The sequence below is a fragment of the Ursus maritimus genome, unplaced genomic scaffold (genome assembly GCF_017311325.1).
Source record: "Ursus maritimus isolate PB19 unplaced genomic scaffold, ASM1731132v1 scaffold_5, whole genome shotgun sequence".
Lineage (NCBI taxonomy): Eukaryota > Metazoa > Chordata > Mammalia > Carnivora > Ursidae > Ursus > Ursus maritimus.
This window is the reverse complement of record NW_024426663.1, coordinates 31,338,604-31,352,717: the sequence shown is the minus strand read 5'-3', so window position 1 is coordinate 31,352,717 and position 14,114 is coordinate 31,338,604. Positions and strand designations below refer to the sequence as shown.

Below are 14,114 nucleotides of genomic sequence, written 5' to 3'. Positions count from 1 at the left end.
GGCATAAAAGAGGGATGCACCAATTGTCAGGTGATACGCAGTCCGTAAACACAGAAGCCTTGAGTTCCCAAAATGTGTAAAAGTGAGGCAAGCTAAGTCTACAGGGCAAAGAAAATGACAGACTTCTTCAGAGGGTATGTTTCCGAGAATACTGAAGTCTAGACAACCAAACTCACAACATGTGTCAACACACATACAACATCCCCCAACATATAGCAGATAATTGCTTGATTCAAACACAACTGCAATGAACACAAGTCAGATTACTTTACTCTCCCAAAAACCAAGTTGTGTCCCCACTGAAAATGCATGCTATAGAAGAAAGCCAACAACAGAAAGGAAAATATAGGGGTACTTTTACCCTGTCAAAATTCATTGTTAGGGACAAAAAAATTTATCAAAAGGTGAAGTGGTACTTATATCTACTGTGTTGGTTTACCTTAGTCAGTTCTTTGGGCTTCTAAAACAAAAATACCATTGGGTAGCTTAAACAGAAATTGCTCACAGTTCTGGAGGCTACAAGTCCAGATCACAGTGTCAGCATGGTAGGGTGTTTGTGAGGACCCTCTTCCTGGTTTGCAGATGGCTGCCTTCTAGCTGTGTCCTCATACAAAAGACAGACAGCTCTTTGGTCTCCTCATCCCCTCAGAAGAGTGCCAAGTTCATCATGTTGGCTTCACTCTCGTGATCTTATCTAAACCCAATTATCTCCCAAAGGCCTCACCTCTGAATACAATCACAATGAGAAATTAAGCTACAACAATGAATTTTGGGAGGACACAAACATTCAGTCCAAAGCTTCCACTATCTTTCAAAATAACTTTATACGAACAAGAGGCATAATCCACAAAGAAAAATAAAGAAAAATTTCCAACTCTATTTATTTATGATTGTATTTATTTATTTGAGAGAGAGAGAGCGTGCACACACGCAAGCGGGAGGAGAGGCAGAGAGAGGGGGAGAGGGACAAGCAGACTCCCGCTGAGCAGGGAGCCCAACGCTGGGCTCCATCCCAGAACCATGAGATCAAAGTCAGACGCTTAACCAACTGAGCTACCCAGGCACCTCTTGACAAGATGTAAAAGTGGAATGTGGTAATTGAATTAGCAGGCTTGAGAAAGCTGAAAATTAAATATCTACAAGAAAAAAGAAATCAAGCCGATTTGTATGCAATGATGGAAAAGCAAGGGAACTGGAGGCATCAAGTAGCCATAAAGGTAAATGCAAGGGTGTAGCTGAAAAGAAAATTGATCAAGAGTCATTAAAAGATGCAACTAAACCCCTGTAACCCCAAGCATTGGTGACGACTCACCTACCACTGTGCAATATTAGAGGCCCCACCCTTACCTCTCAGAGAGATGACATCAGACAGGTTTAAGAAGTAGGGACAGTCCTACACAGCAGTGGGTGTGGGGAAAGGAAAAAAAAAGCAGATACGGAAGTATTCATATTAACAAAGTATTCATTTCTTTCCCCTATCTGACTCCCAGAGAGCTAGCACCCACACTTGTTCCTTCTCTCCCCTTCCGCCTGTTGGAAGATTCTTCTACGAGAAAATTAAGCAGTCCAAGAAATAAGGCATATAATGATATTTAAGGGTTATACACCCAGGTACTTCATCAGAATGATAGTTCTAAAGCATGAAGATAAATAAAAATTTACGTTTCAAATCTGGTAGATATGTGTCACCAGAATGAGAGGGTAACAAAGAGAATTAAGAAGCATTTGAGATCCAGGAAAAGCAGCAGCAAAGGGATTTCCCAGGAAGACAACAAGGAAAATACCAGAAGCAGAGTTACGGAGAAGGTGCAAAAGTCTACATTAGAAAAGTATGTCAGGGTGCTTTAGAAGAGATTTCTCTGGTGGAGGCAAGAGTAGAATGAAAATAATATTTAAAAGGTTAAACTCAGTGGACAGAATTTAAGAAGACTTAGAAATTCAAAGAAAGTCAACCACATTTTTAACAAACTTTATCATTAATATATAGTAAACTTTATCCATTTGAATCACTGCCACAATCAAGATGGAAAGGTTTTCATTTATGTGACCCCTTCTAAAGATCCCTCATCCTCTCTATATAACATCCCTTCCTTTGACACCTTCCAGAAATCAGGGATCTGCCTTCACCTGTTATTAGTTTGCATTTTTAAATAAATTTATGTAAATGAAATCAGTATGTACTCTTTTGTGCCTCAGTGGTTTTAGTCAGTATAACTATATATATATATATAGTTATCCATTTTGATGTGTCTTACCAGTAATTAATTCTTTTTATTGCTGAGAATTATGACTATAACGTATTTTGCTTTTTCACCTGTTGATGAAAAATTTTTTCCACCTTTTTGTTCTTTTGAAAACCTCTGTTGTGAAAATTCACATCTTCGTATGGATATCTATGTTCACTTCTGACCTAGGAGTGGAATGCCTAACTCACAAAGTAGGTATACATTTAAGGAATTGCCAAAAATGGTTGTACCATTTTACATTCTCACCAGCAGTCTATCAAAATCCAGTTACTCCACATCCTTGTTTGGGCTTACTTTTGAAATCTACTCTGTTCCACTGATCTAAATGTCTGTTCTTGGGAGCACGTGGCTGGCTCAGTCAGTTAGAGCATGCAACTCTTGATCTGCGGGTTGTAAGTTCAAGTCCCACGTTGGGTGTAGAGAATACTTAAAAATAAAAGCTTTAAAAAAAACATGTCTATTCTTACTCCAAAAATGTTAGATTATTGCTGCCTAATAGTCTTGAAATCATGTAGTGTTAAATCCTCAAACTTTACCTCCCTTTAAAAAACTGCTTTGGATAATCTAGGTAGTTTGCATTTACTATGTATTTCCAGATTTAGTACCAGGTTGTAGTAATTCCACAGGTTTTCCACAGGTTAATATGGGACGGTGTGATCTCTTAACAATATTGACCCTTCCAATCCATGGACATTTCTCCAGTTATTCACATCTTCTTTATCTCTGCAATCTCATTCAGCCTGTATTATACAGGTACAATGCACAATGACAGAGACTGATTCCTAAGCATTGTGTTTTTTATATTACTGTACATGGAATTGTTTTTAAAATCATATTGCTGGGGCGCCTGGGTGGCTCAGTCGTTAGGTGTCTGCCTTCGGCTGAGAGTGTGATCCCAGAGTCCTGGGATCGAGCCCCACATCAGGCTCCTCTGCTGGGAGCCTGCTTCTTCCTCTCTGACTCCCCCTGCCTGTGTTCCCTTTCTCACTGGCTGTCTCTGTCAAATAAATGAATAAAATCTTAAAAAACAAATCTTATTGCTTATAGTATATAATACATCTCATGATTGTATATTGACCTTATATTCTACAGTTGTGCAAAAGTCACTTAGTACTTCTACCAGCTGTTTAAATAATACAATATACCTAAGGAATCTACAAAACATTGATGCATCTGCAAATAGTTTTTCTTCTGCCTTTCTGATCTTTATGCCTTTTTATATCTTTTTTCTTGCCATATTCAAATGACTAAGATGTTCAAAACAAGGTTAATGTTGAAGTGGTAAGGGCAGACATCCTTGCCCTGACCTTAATCTTAGGAGATAGCATAAAATATTTCACCATTAAGTATGATGTTAAACTGTGTGTTTTTGTAGATGCCCTCCATTGGGCTGATTTTCCTTTCTACTTCTAGTTCCCTAAGAAATTTTTTTTCAATTTAAATGAATGTTTGATTTTGTCAAAAGCTTCTTTTTTTTGCTCTGCATCTACTGAAATTTGTTATGAATTCTTGTCTTTAGTTTGTTAAAATGGCAAATTACAGTGACTGATTGAAAACATTAAATTAACCTTGAATTCCTGAGATAAAGTCCATTTGGTCATGACATATAATCCTTTTTTTTTCTTTCGTCCCAAGGGGGTGCACCATTCCTGGAGATACTACGGTACATGGTCGATGTTTGTATGGATGGAGCAAGCTCCTATTCCATCTCTCTGCTCCAAAAATCCATTTACTATATTGTCCTTGGATAGAGGATGTATCAGACATTAAAATGGTAAGAACAGATACTACACATTATCTCAGCCAAAAAGCTGAGAAGTGATACATAAACCTTTTTATATACATACTGATTTAATATTTTGTAAACAAATATGGTATTTATGTCCACCATAGAGCTGCAATTTTCTTGTGATGTCCTTAATAGGTTTAGGTTTCACAGTTATGCTGGCAACTAACAAGTGCTGGAAAGACTTTGTAAGATATTGGGACTATTTCTTTGAATGTATTAAAGAACACACCCGTAAGTCAATGTGGGCACGTTCTCTTGGTGGAGGGGGTAGTAGCAACTTCAGTTTTTTAGACCTTGGCTTATGCAGATTTTTTGTATCTTAAAAGCATTAAAAGGGAAAAAATAATCCTATAATTACCGATATATATTCACTTTTTCTGATACTCTTCATTAGTTCCTAAAGATCTCAGTTTGCCTCTGGGACGTACTTCTCTTCAGCCTGAAAAAGTTCCATTAGCATTTCTTGTAGTACAAGTCTGCCCATGTTCTCTTAGTTTTCCTTTATCTAAAAGTATTTTTATTTTACTTCATTTCTGAAGAATATCTTCACTGAATACAGAATTCTGGAATGATGTTTTTTTTTTTTCTTTCATTCCATCTTCTGGCCTCCATGATCTTACCGAGAAGTGTACAGCAGTTTGAATCTCCCCATTTATGTGTCATTATCTCTAGTTACGTTCAAGATTTTTTTTATCTTTGGGGGCGCCTGGGTGGCTCAGTCGTTAAGCGTCTGCCTTCAGCTCAGGGCATGATCCCAGGGTCCTGGGATCAAGCCCCGCATCGGGCTCCCTGCTCCGCTGGGAGCCTGCTTCTTCCTCTCCCGCTCCCCCTGCTTGTATTCCCTCTCTCACTGAATGCCTCTCTCTCTGTCAAATAAATAAATAAAATCTTAAAAAAAAAAAGTTTATCTTTGGTTTTCAGCAGTTTGACTATGATAGGTTAGGTTTCTGTGTGTCCTGTTGTTTGCTGAGCTTCTTGAATCTGTAAATTTATATTCTTCACCAAATTTTGAAAAGTTTTACTATAATTTCTTCAAATATTTTTTTCACTTTCTTTTCTTTCCTCTCAAGACTCCCAAAAACCCATTTAATTTTGCTCATTTAAAACAAAAACAAAAAAAACCCCAAATTGGGTTAAGAATGACTTCTTTTGATCTATATTCAAAATCCTGATTATTTTCTCTGTCACCTTTATCTACTATAAATCCCAGAGAATGAATGGTTTTTATTTCAGATGTCATTCTTTGCAATTCTAAAATTCCTATTAGTTCTTTTTATATATTTTCTTTTTCTTGCTGAAATGGCCTACCTTTTCATTCATTACAAGCCTGTTTTCTTTTACCTCACCTATTTATAGAACCTTCTTTAAAATCCTTGTCAGATAATTCTAACATCTTGTTCATCTTCAATTTGGCATTTGTTTGTGTCTTTTCCCTTGAGAATGTGCTGTGATTTCCTGGCTCTTTGTATGTTGAGTAATTTTGAGTTGACCCTGAACATTGTGAATGTTAGGCGGTGAACTCTGGATTTTGTTATATTGTTCTGAAAAATACTGTTTTTGTTTCAGCAGGCAATTAACATGCTCAGACCCAAATTGCTAATTCTGTCATGTGTTTAATGGGCAGCAGCTAGGATCTCAGTTCTGAGTACTTTCACTCTGGCCTGCAACACACACAAATGAGGGGTCAGGTACAAACTTGAGCAGAGTTTTATATTCAGAATTTGGGGTTCCCTTTCTCTAGCTCCTTTTTTCTGTATTATCTCCTTACTAATTGCATTCCTTCTCCTGGTACCTACAGGTAAAACAAAACAAAAAAACAAAAACAAACAAACAAAAAAAATGGCAGGTGTTCTTTAAAGGAGTTTTAGCTCCCCAAATCTCTGCCATGGTGGCAGTTATTCCAATCACATTTCAGACTACTTTCATCTGCCTCACACATAGATGGTTCAGAAGTCAAGCAGAGATTTGGGTAGAGTTTTTACACAATTTTGAGTTCCCTTTCTCTGGCTTCTCCTTTGTGGATTCCCTCTTCATTTTCTATCAGCCCTGGTTGTACCAGAACCTTTCTCAGGTTCTGTTGGTCAGAAAGATGCCTGTCTGGTTTTTCTGTTCAAGTTTTAGCCACCCAGTACCACCACAATGGAGATTTCATCCTTATTCTACTCACTTGCCAAATATCCTGTCCAGAGCTCATGGAAGTCAAAGACTTAAAATTATCTAAGCAGAACATCTAACTTTTTTCTTTTCTTTCTTTTTTTTTTTTTACAAACACAAAATACTAAAATTTCTTTGTTCAACCAGTAAGTAATTAAATAAACCCTGTCAGATTTCAATAAAATCCATCAAGCAGTGCTCTAAATTACGAGTAAGAGAAAGTGATTCTTGCTAACTTGAGTTTATTTTGAAGGTATCAGGAAACTCATACAGCTAAGAAATATAAATAAACGAGATAAAAAAAAATGGAAAGGAGCCAGGGGAGACTAAGTAAGAGAATTCTGAGACTATACCACAAGTGTCATTGGTATGGACAGGGCCTCTTCCTCTTCTGGACCTTGGAAGCCACTACTGGCACTGCTGCTACTAGAAACTGGATGCTGCAGTTCCCAAAATTATCTTGAGAAAAGTTCCCTGTCTTTGCCTTTCTTTATGATCCTGCTTCACAATCAAGGTAGGGTTGGTGGAGACAAGGGGCAGTAGATGTGGGGTAGGGTAGCATATCAGCAGCCTGATTATCTATGCCTAACTCATATGCCCATATACTAATTAATGGGAGCTGATGGGCTGGAGGGATGTTGGGGTGAGAGGGGAAAATGAGAACCTGGCTTTTGCAGATTCATTTGGAAAACCTTCTCCTCAGACCCATAGTAGGGAATTCTTCAAAAGCTCATCTGATAATGAGCATGCCACTTATTAATCATATTGCCTCTCTTAAATCCACCCTTTTATACTGTCTTATGCTACTGCAACTGGGATGCTACAAACTACATTTTCCTCTACTAGCCTCCTTTGTTAGGTTCTGTCAATAGGGACAACATGCTAGATGGAGACTGGAAGTTAGGAGGAAGGCAGAAAAAAAACTTGTGTTTTTGATTGTATACTGTTTCCATCAACATCTGTCCAGCAAAAGTCCTTCGTCCTGGCAGGGGCAATCAGTTCCAGTCTCCAGCCTCTTTTAGAACTCCCTGAACCAGCCTCACCTAGCCACCTCAGATGTATCAGCATCAACTGTGCAAGGGCCACTTATTAGATATGTCAAGTAGACTCTACAACATTCCCCTTCAAACTGCTAAGATATTAGTACCAACTATACTGGGTATAATTTTGCTTCTAGATGTCTGCGACTCAGCTGCATGATGCGTTTCCTCTAAGCTTCTGAGATAGCAGATAAACAGTGCATTCCTCTCCAGATGTCTGAGCCTCAGCTTTGGAAAGTACTAATTAGGCAGTCCTTTCAACTCAGAGGTTTAAGCCTCAGTCCCAAAAGGCTCCTGTGATATTGGCACCAGTGGGCAACCCTTTCACTTCAGAAATCCAACTCCCAACTCTGCAGGGCTCTCTCCCCAACTTATATGTTCTGATGACCCCAACTTCATCCCTTTGTTCCTCTGGCCCTAGGATTTGTACAAGCTGGTCCCTGCAGTTACTACCTATGCACTACCCACATGTTTTTCTTTTGTTCTTTGAGCTCTGAACACTTTCTGCTGAAATACCTACAGTGGTTTCTGGTTCCATGAGTGGACCTCTGGATGATGCAATAAGCAGACCAAAAATAGCAAATGTTCATTTCATAATACAGTATTAGATATCCATTCAAAAACAGCATTTCCAAAGGTTGGAAATTTGACATCTTAATACGTGGGAAGAAAATAAAGAGGTTACAAAAGCACATGAACAATGTGATCCTAATCATGCCTGTTGCCTTAAGAGCACTTTAGTATGTACCTATACAACCATATGCGATTAAGGACTGTATATAACAGAGGCCCTGTTTAGCACACCAGTATAAATCAGGCCGTAGGACAGTGACTTACACTAAACAAACATTTATTTATAGAATGTGGAGACTGAAATTCAGAAAACTACCATCCACACAAAAACATGCACACCAGTGTTCATAACAGCTTTATTTGTAACAGACCCCAAATGGAAGAAATCCAAATGTTCTTCAACTGGTGAATGGTACACAAACTGTGATACATATACTACTCAGCAATAAAAAGGAACAAATTATCAATATACTCAATAGCCTAGTGGGTCTTAAGGAAATCATGCTGAGGAAAAAAAGCCAATCCCAAAAGGTAACACTGTATGATTCCATTTATATAAAATTTTCAAAATGAGAAAGTTATAGAAATGATGAGAAGATTAGTGGTTGCAGGGGTTAGGGATGAGAGAGTAGCCTGGAGGGAAAGAAGAGAGAGAGCAGTGACTATAAAGGGGTAGAATGAGGGTTCTTCGTGCTGATGAAACAGTTTTGTATTTTATTTGTAATGGTGGTTACAAGAATCTATGAAAGTTATAAAACTGTATAGAACTACATACACACACGTGCATGCATACACATGTACACATACAGAAATGAGTACACATAAAAGTGGTAAAATGTGAATAAGATCTGTGGGTTGTACCAATGTCAACTTCCAGAAATAAAACCCCTGTGCTCTGTTTTTACAAGTTTCTTTAAGATACAATTATTACAAAATTAAAAGTTGTTTTTAAAATAAAAAGATACCCAACAAAATGTTCAAAGTGGACGATATGAGATTATCATCACTCATGCAGGCTGATGACAGAGGCATTAAAGGAGGCCAGCTGACTATATTCAGAATCTAACATAAATGGTGTGATCTTGGGAAAGTCCCCACAGTCTAGGGAATGAAAACATTACTATGTAAATGTAGAAACTAGATCCTATCAGCACCACAAGACACTGAGTAATGTATCAGTGAACATATCATAATTTATAGGAAGAAATAAATGCTCTGGTAAGCAGACATTTCAATTTTCTGGCAAATGCATTCCTTATAAGAATACCACCAGAGGGGCGCCTGGGTGGCTCAGTTGTTAAGCGTCTGCCTTCGGCTCAGGGCGTGATCCCAGCACTCTGGGATGGAGCCCCACATCAGGCTCCTCTGCTGGGAGCCTGCTTCTTCCTCTCCCACTCCCCCTGCTTGACTCTCTCTCACTGGCTGTGTCTGTGTCAAATAAATAAATAAATAACATCTTTAAAAAAATAAAATAAAATAAACTGGAATTTCAGAAGTTAAAAAAAAAAAAAAGAATACCACCAGAAATATCATATAATAATCTGAAAGTTTCAGTATCGAATCAAAACAAGGAGAATTAGTTGGAAGATTTTTAGTGGCAAGCAGCATACCAAACTTAATGCAATGTTTTTTCCAACTTTCTTTTTAAGTCATAGAACCCCTGTTCTCCTCCCCACCCTCCAAATCTTAACTATAACATTTACCAAAAAAAAAAAAAAAAAAAAGAAAGAAAGAAAGAAAAAGAAAAAGCTGATAGGTTAGGGGTTGGAAGGAAAGAAGAGCAAAGAGACACCTGTGCCTCTGATGTGATACCCTGAGAAGTACATCACATCATTTTAGTGTATTCTGCCAAGAATGCATAACCTGAATCAAATCACAAAGAAACATCAAACCCCAAATGAAGAACATTTTAGAAAATAACTGGCCTGTAGTTTTCAAAAATAGCAATGTTACACTAGACAAAGAAAAATTAAGGAACTAATTGTTCTAGATTAAAGGAAACTAAAGAGACATGACAACTAAATACAATATATGCTCTAGACTAAATTTTGTACTGAAAGAAAAATATACTATACAGGACACTGCTGAACAATGGATGAAACTGGAATACAGACTATAAATTAGAAAAAGGTATTACTATATGAAATTTCCTGAATTTGCCAGCTATATTATGGTTACATGTACTAAGAGAGTATCTTTGCTCTTGGAAATTATATACTGAAGTATTAAGAGTAAAGGAGGTATGATGTACGGAACCTACTCTCAAATGATGCAGGGAAAAATACAAGGCATGTGTGTCTAGAAAGAATGATAGAAGAAATGTTAAAATATTGCTAAATCTAGGTGTTCACAGAAGTTATCACATTATTCTTGCAACTTTTTGTATAAAATTATTCCAAAATAAAAAGTTAAAAATTATAAAAAGACAGGAGCTGTCTCTTTCCTTACAAGAGTCCCCTGAAAGCCAGCTGCTTAATCTCTTTTTATATTCCATTGTTAAAGGGAGACGATGTCATCAAACAGTTGACAAAATCACTAATATTAAAAATCAAAGATTAAACACACGGGAGGAAAAAAAAAGGAATTCTGAAGAAACAAACAATGACAGGAGAATCAAAAGATAAATTTATAAAGACACATACCATGTGACACATGTACATTCACGTGCACACAAACATACACAATTTATGATTTCAACCAGGCCTCTTCCTCCAACCTCCAAACTTTTACCTAATTGCCTCTTCTCTATCTTCTCCTGAATGCTTAAGGGGAATCTCAACACATCCAAACATGGTTTGCCTCACCAAACTTCTCTTGCAGGCTTCTACATTTCCGTAAATGGTAATGACCAATTGCTTAGACCTGAAATCATCTGACCTTCATTTTTCTCACATCATATGAGGCATCCATTAGTAATTCCGCAAACCTTATCAGCTATACCTTCCAAATAAATCTGGAAACCAAACACGTCTCATAATCTCCGCCAATATTACTCCAATCCAAACCACTGCTATCTCTCCTCAGGATTATTTGCATAGCCACCTAAGTCTGCCTAATTTTGGCTTCCTGCTTTCATCCTTGCCTCCTACAATCTATTCTTAATAAAGCAGCCAAAAGTGATCCTGTTACTAGGATTAAATCACTCCACTGATCAAGCTTCCAATAATTTCCCTTCTCACTCAGCATAAAAAGTCAAAGTCCTTACAATGACCCACAAGGCTCTATACAACCAAGATCACCACCTCTGTGCCTACTTTTCCTACTACTTTCCCCTTGTCTATAAACCATATGGGTCTCCAGCCAGACAGGCCTCCTTAAAAGTTCCTTCAACTAGCCCTGGACGTACTTGACAACTGCTGCTCCTTCTCACCAGGTCACCTCTTACCACATTCATTTTCCTCTTTGAGATTTCTACCCAAATACCTCATTTCACCCATTAAAAAACTCCCCACCACACACACAAATTTTACATCTCTGAAATAAGGCTGTGTCTTACAAATGATATCAACTACAATTGGCAGCGTGACATATAAAATACAGGTGCATCTTAAAGCTGGTGGTCAGACCCATTAAAATACAGTAACACTTTGCCAGAGAACCGTCCCAGACACCCTAGAATAAAAGATGCTAAAATAACAAGATCCACTTAATAAAAATGTTACTTACTTTAAGAGAGCAGAACCTAAGAAAAGATTCCCAGACAAGGTCAGTTTGCATAATCTCACTGTTCCCAATTGCATAACATCTTTCCCAAGACTTTGTTTTCCCTTTCTGTTTGTAAACCTAACATGCAAATGTTGACGGAAATATACAGGAAAACAAATTATAAGTATTCACTATTCATTTCAACTTTTTTCATTTAACATATTGACTTGATGTGCCCTCTGGGTATCTTGTCTCTTATTTTTACCTCAATTTTGGGAATTTCTGCATAAACAAAACCCTGATTTTAATATTTACCCTGAGGAAAAGGCTGGACCATGATGCAGACAGCCCTGAATTTATTTTCAATGTGCTTTGACATCTAAACCTGTGCTGTCCAATATAGTAGTCATTAGTTATGTGTGGCTAGTTTGAAATATAATGAGCTGTAAGATGTAGAATACACACTGGATTTTGAAAACTTTGTAGAAGACAAAGAATGTAAAATATCTTAGTAGTAATTTCTTTTTTTTTTTTTTTAAGTAGGCTCCACTCCCAGCAGAGCCCAACATGAGGCTTGAACTCATGACCCAGAAATCAAGACCTGAGCTAAAAGTTGGATACTTTACTGACTGAGCCACCCAGCACCTCAGTAATAATTTCTTCTGACTGTATATTAGGATGACAATATTTTGGATATATTAAGTTAAATAAAATATAATAAATCAATCTCATTTATTTCTCCTTTTTTGATGCGGCTACTAGAAAATTTTCAATTATATATGTGATTTGTGTTTGTGACTCACATATTTCTATTGGGCAACCATGATTTAAAACTTTCATTCATTTATTTATCCATGTAACCAGCCAACCAATGAAATATTTATGAACACCTATGATTTACCAAACACCACTTGAGGCACTGAGGATACAACGGTAAAGATGAATAGGTTCTTAACTTTGTGGAGCTCACATTAACCAAATCATCAGATGAGAAATATAAAACTTCAACTGTAACAAGCCATAAACAAGAAAGGTGCATCATGTTAAGAAAGCCTATAATAAAAGGAAATAATCTAGTCCGGTAGGCCAGGGAAGGTTTCCAAGGAAGTAATACCTGAGCCAAGAGAAGGATGAAATGGAATGAACAAAGGGAAAAAGAAAGAACATTTCAAACAGCAAGAAAAGCACATATAAAGATCTGTAGCAGGAAAGAGCAAGCCTAGATAAGACACTGAAAGTACAACATGACTGGAGATCACACCATGAGAGGAGGAACTCTGGTAAGAAATGAAGGTTAAAAAGAAGGCAGATCACACAAAACCTTATAACCCAAGAGAGCCTGAAACCCAGCAGAGAAAGGATAGTATAATGCATTTTTTCCCCCACTGGGCCTGAAATACTTGATTTCACTTTAGAAATTTAGATATTAATTCTTTCATCTTAGATTAAAGACATAATTAACAGACTCAAAACAAAATTCTAATGCTACAAAAACGTTCTGTGCAGCCCTGTGTAATGCAAGGGTTCAAGCACTCCTGGGCAAATCTGGTGAAACTTTTAGAATCCTCAGAACAATGTTTTCAAAAGTATAAAGCAAAATACATATGATTCTGAAAGAAACCAATTACACAGAATTTATAATTTAAAAAATTTAAGTTAAGGTATACTAATATACATGTGTGTGAGTTTATACTAACAAATTAGAATCTAGTAGCAGCTAGTGATGTTTTGAGATACCTACAACATGCCAATAATGTCACGGGACAGTATCTGTAATTTCTGTTGGTGAAAAGGTCACAGATACTGACAAAATTACTATAATTTTTCTCTACATTAATAAAGAAAATGCAAAATTTCAGTTAAAAGTTAGTGAAAATAAAGTTGTAATCTTCTCCCATGATGTATGCAAATCCCTTGTGGAATTATTATAATGGAATTTTAGTGGTAATGATTTGCCATTAAAAAAAGGATCACCTACGTGTCCCAAGAATCATAAAAAGCAAACTTCTGCATCTAAGTACATTTTCTATTATATTAAACTGCAATATTTCAGACTAAAAGAAAGAAGTTTTAGTAAGCAAATTAACATAAATAAATATCTTCTACATGCTATACTCTGTCTAAAATATATATTGGCCCAAAAGACTTTATTAAACTTCAATTATCTGGTTCAACAATTCTGAATAATTTCTGAAATCAAATCCACATCAGAAATATAAAGATTTTGCTATGTTGGGGTGCTAGGGTGGTGCAGTCAGTTAAGTGTCTGACTCTGGTTTCAGCTCCAGTTGTGATCTCAGGGTTCTGGGATCAAGCCCCGTGTCAGGCCCTGCACTCAGCATGGACTCTGCTTAAGATTCTCTTTCCCTCCCTCTCTCTATAAGATAAATAAATCTTAAAAAAAAAAAAAGGTTTACTATAGTTCAACTGATAGGGTTTTATGAAGGCACTGTGCTAGGCACTGGGAATCACAACCCGATAAGAGACTTTTATTCAAATTATGTGATGGCAGAACTACGAATATGCATTTGTGTAATGTAACATTACTGAAATGTTACAAAACTTTGCTAAAACTTCAATGATTATAATTACTTCACAGTCAAGGCATATTTTAATGACCTTAATTTAGCTTTTAAAACTAATTTTTCCAAGTCTTCTAAATAGCAA

The 14,114-nt window shown here is 36.9% G+C and overlaps 1 protein-coding gene and 1 non-coding gene across 3 annotated transcripts in view; both read right to left on the bottom strand.

Moving 5' to 3' along the window:
* The window catches only part of CERT1 (ceramide transporter 1), a 97,637-nt gene that overhangs the window by 65,579 nt on the left and 17,944 nt on the right, over positions 1-14,114 (bottom strand). The window lies entirely within an intron of this gene.
* On the bottom strand, positions 3,880-4,069 carry LOC121100862. The gene has a single exon (XR_005832648.1). It is a non-coding gene; the product is annotated as a U2 spliceosomal RNA (small nuclear RNA).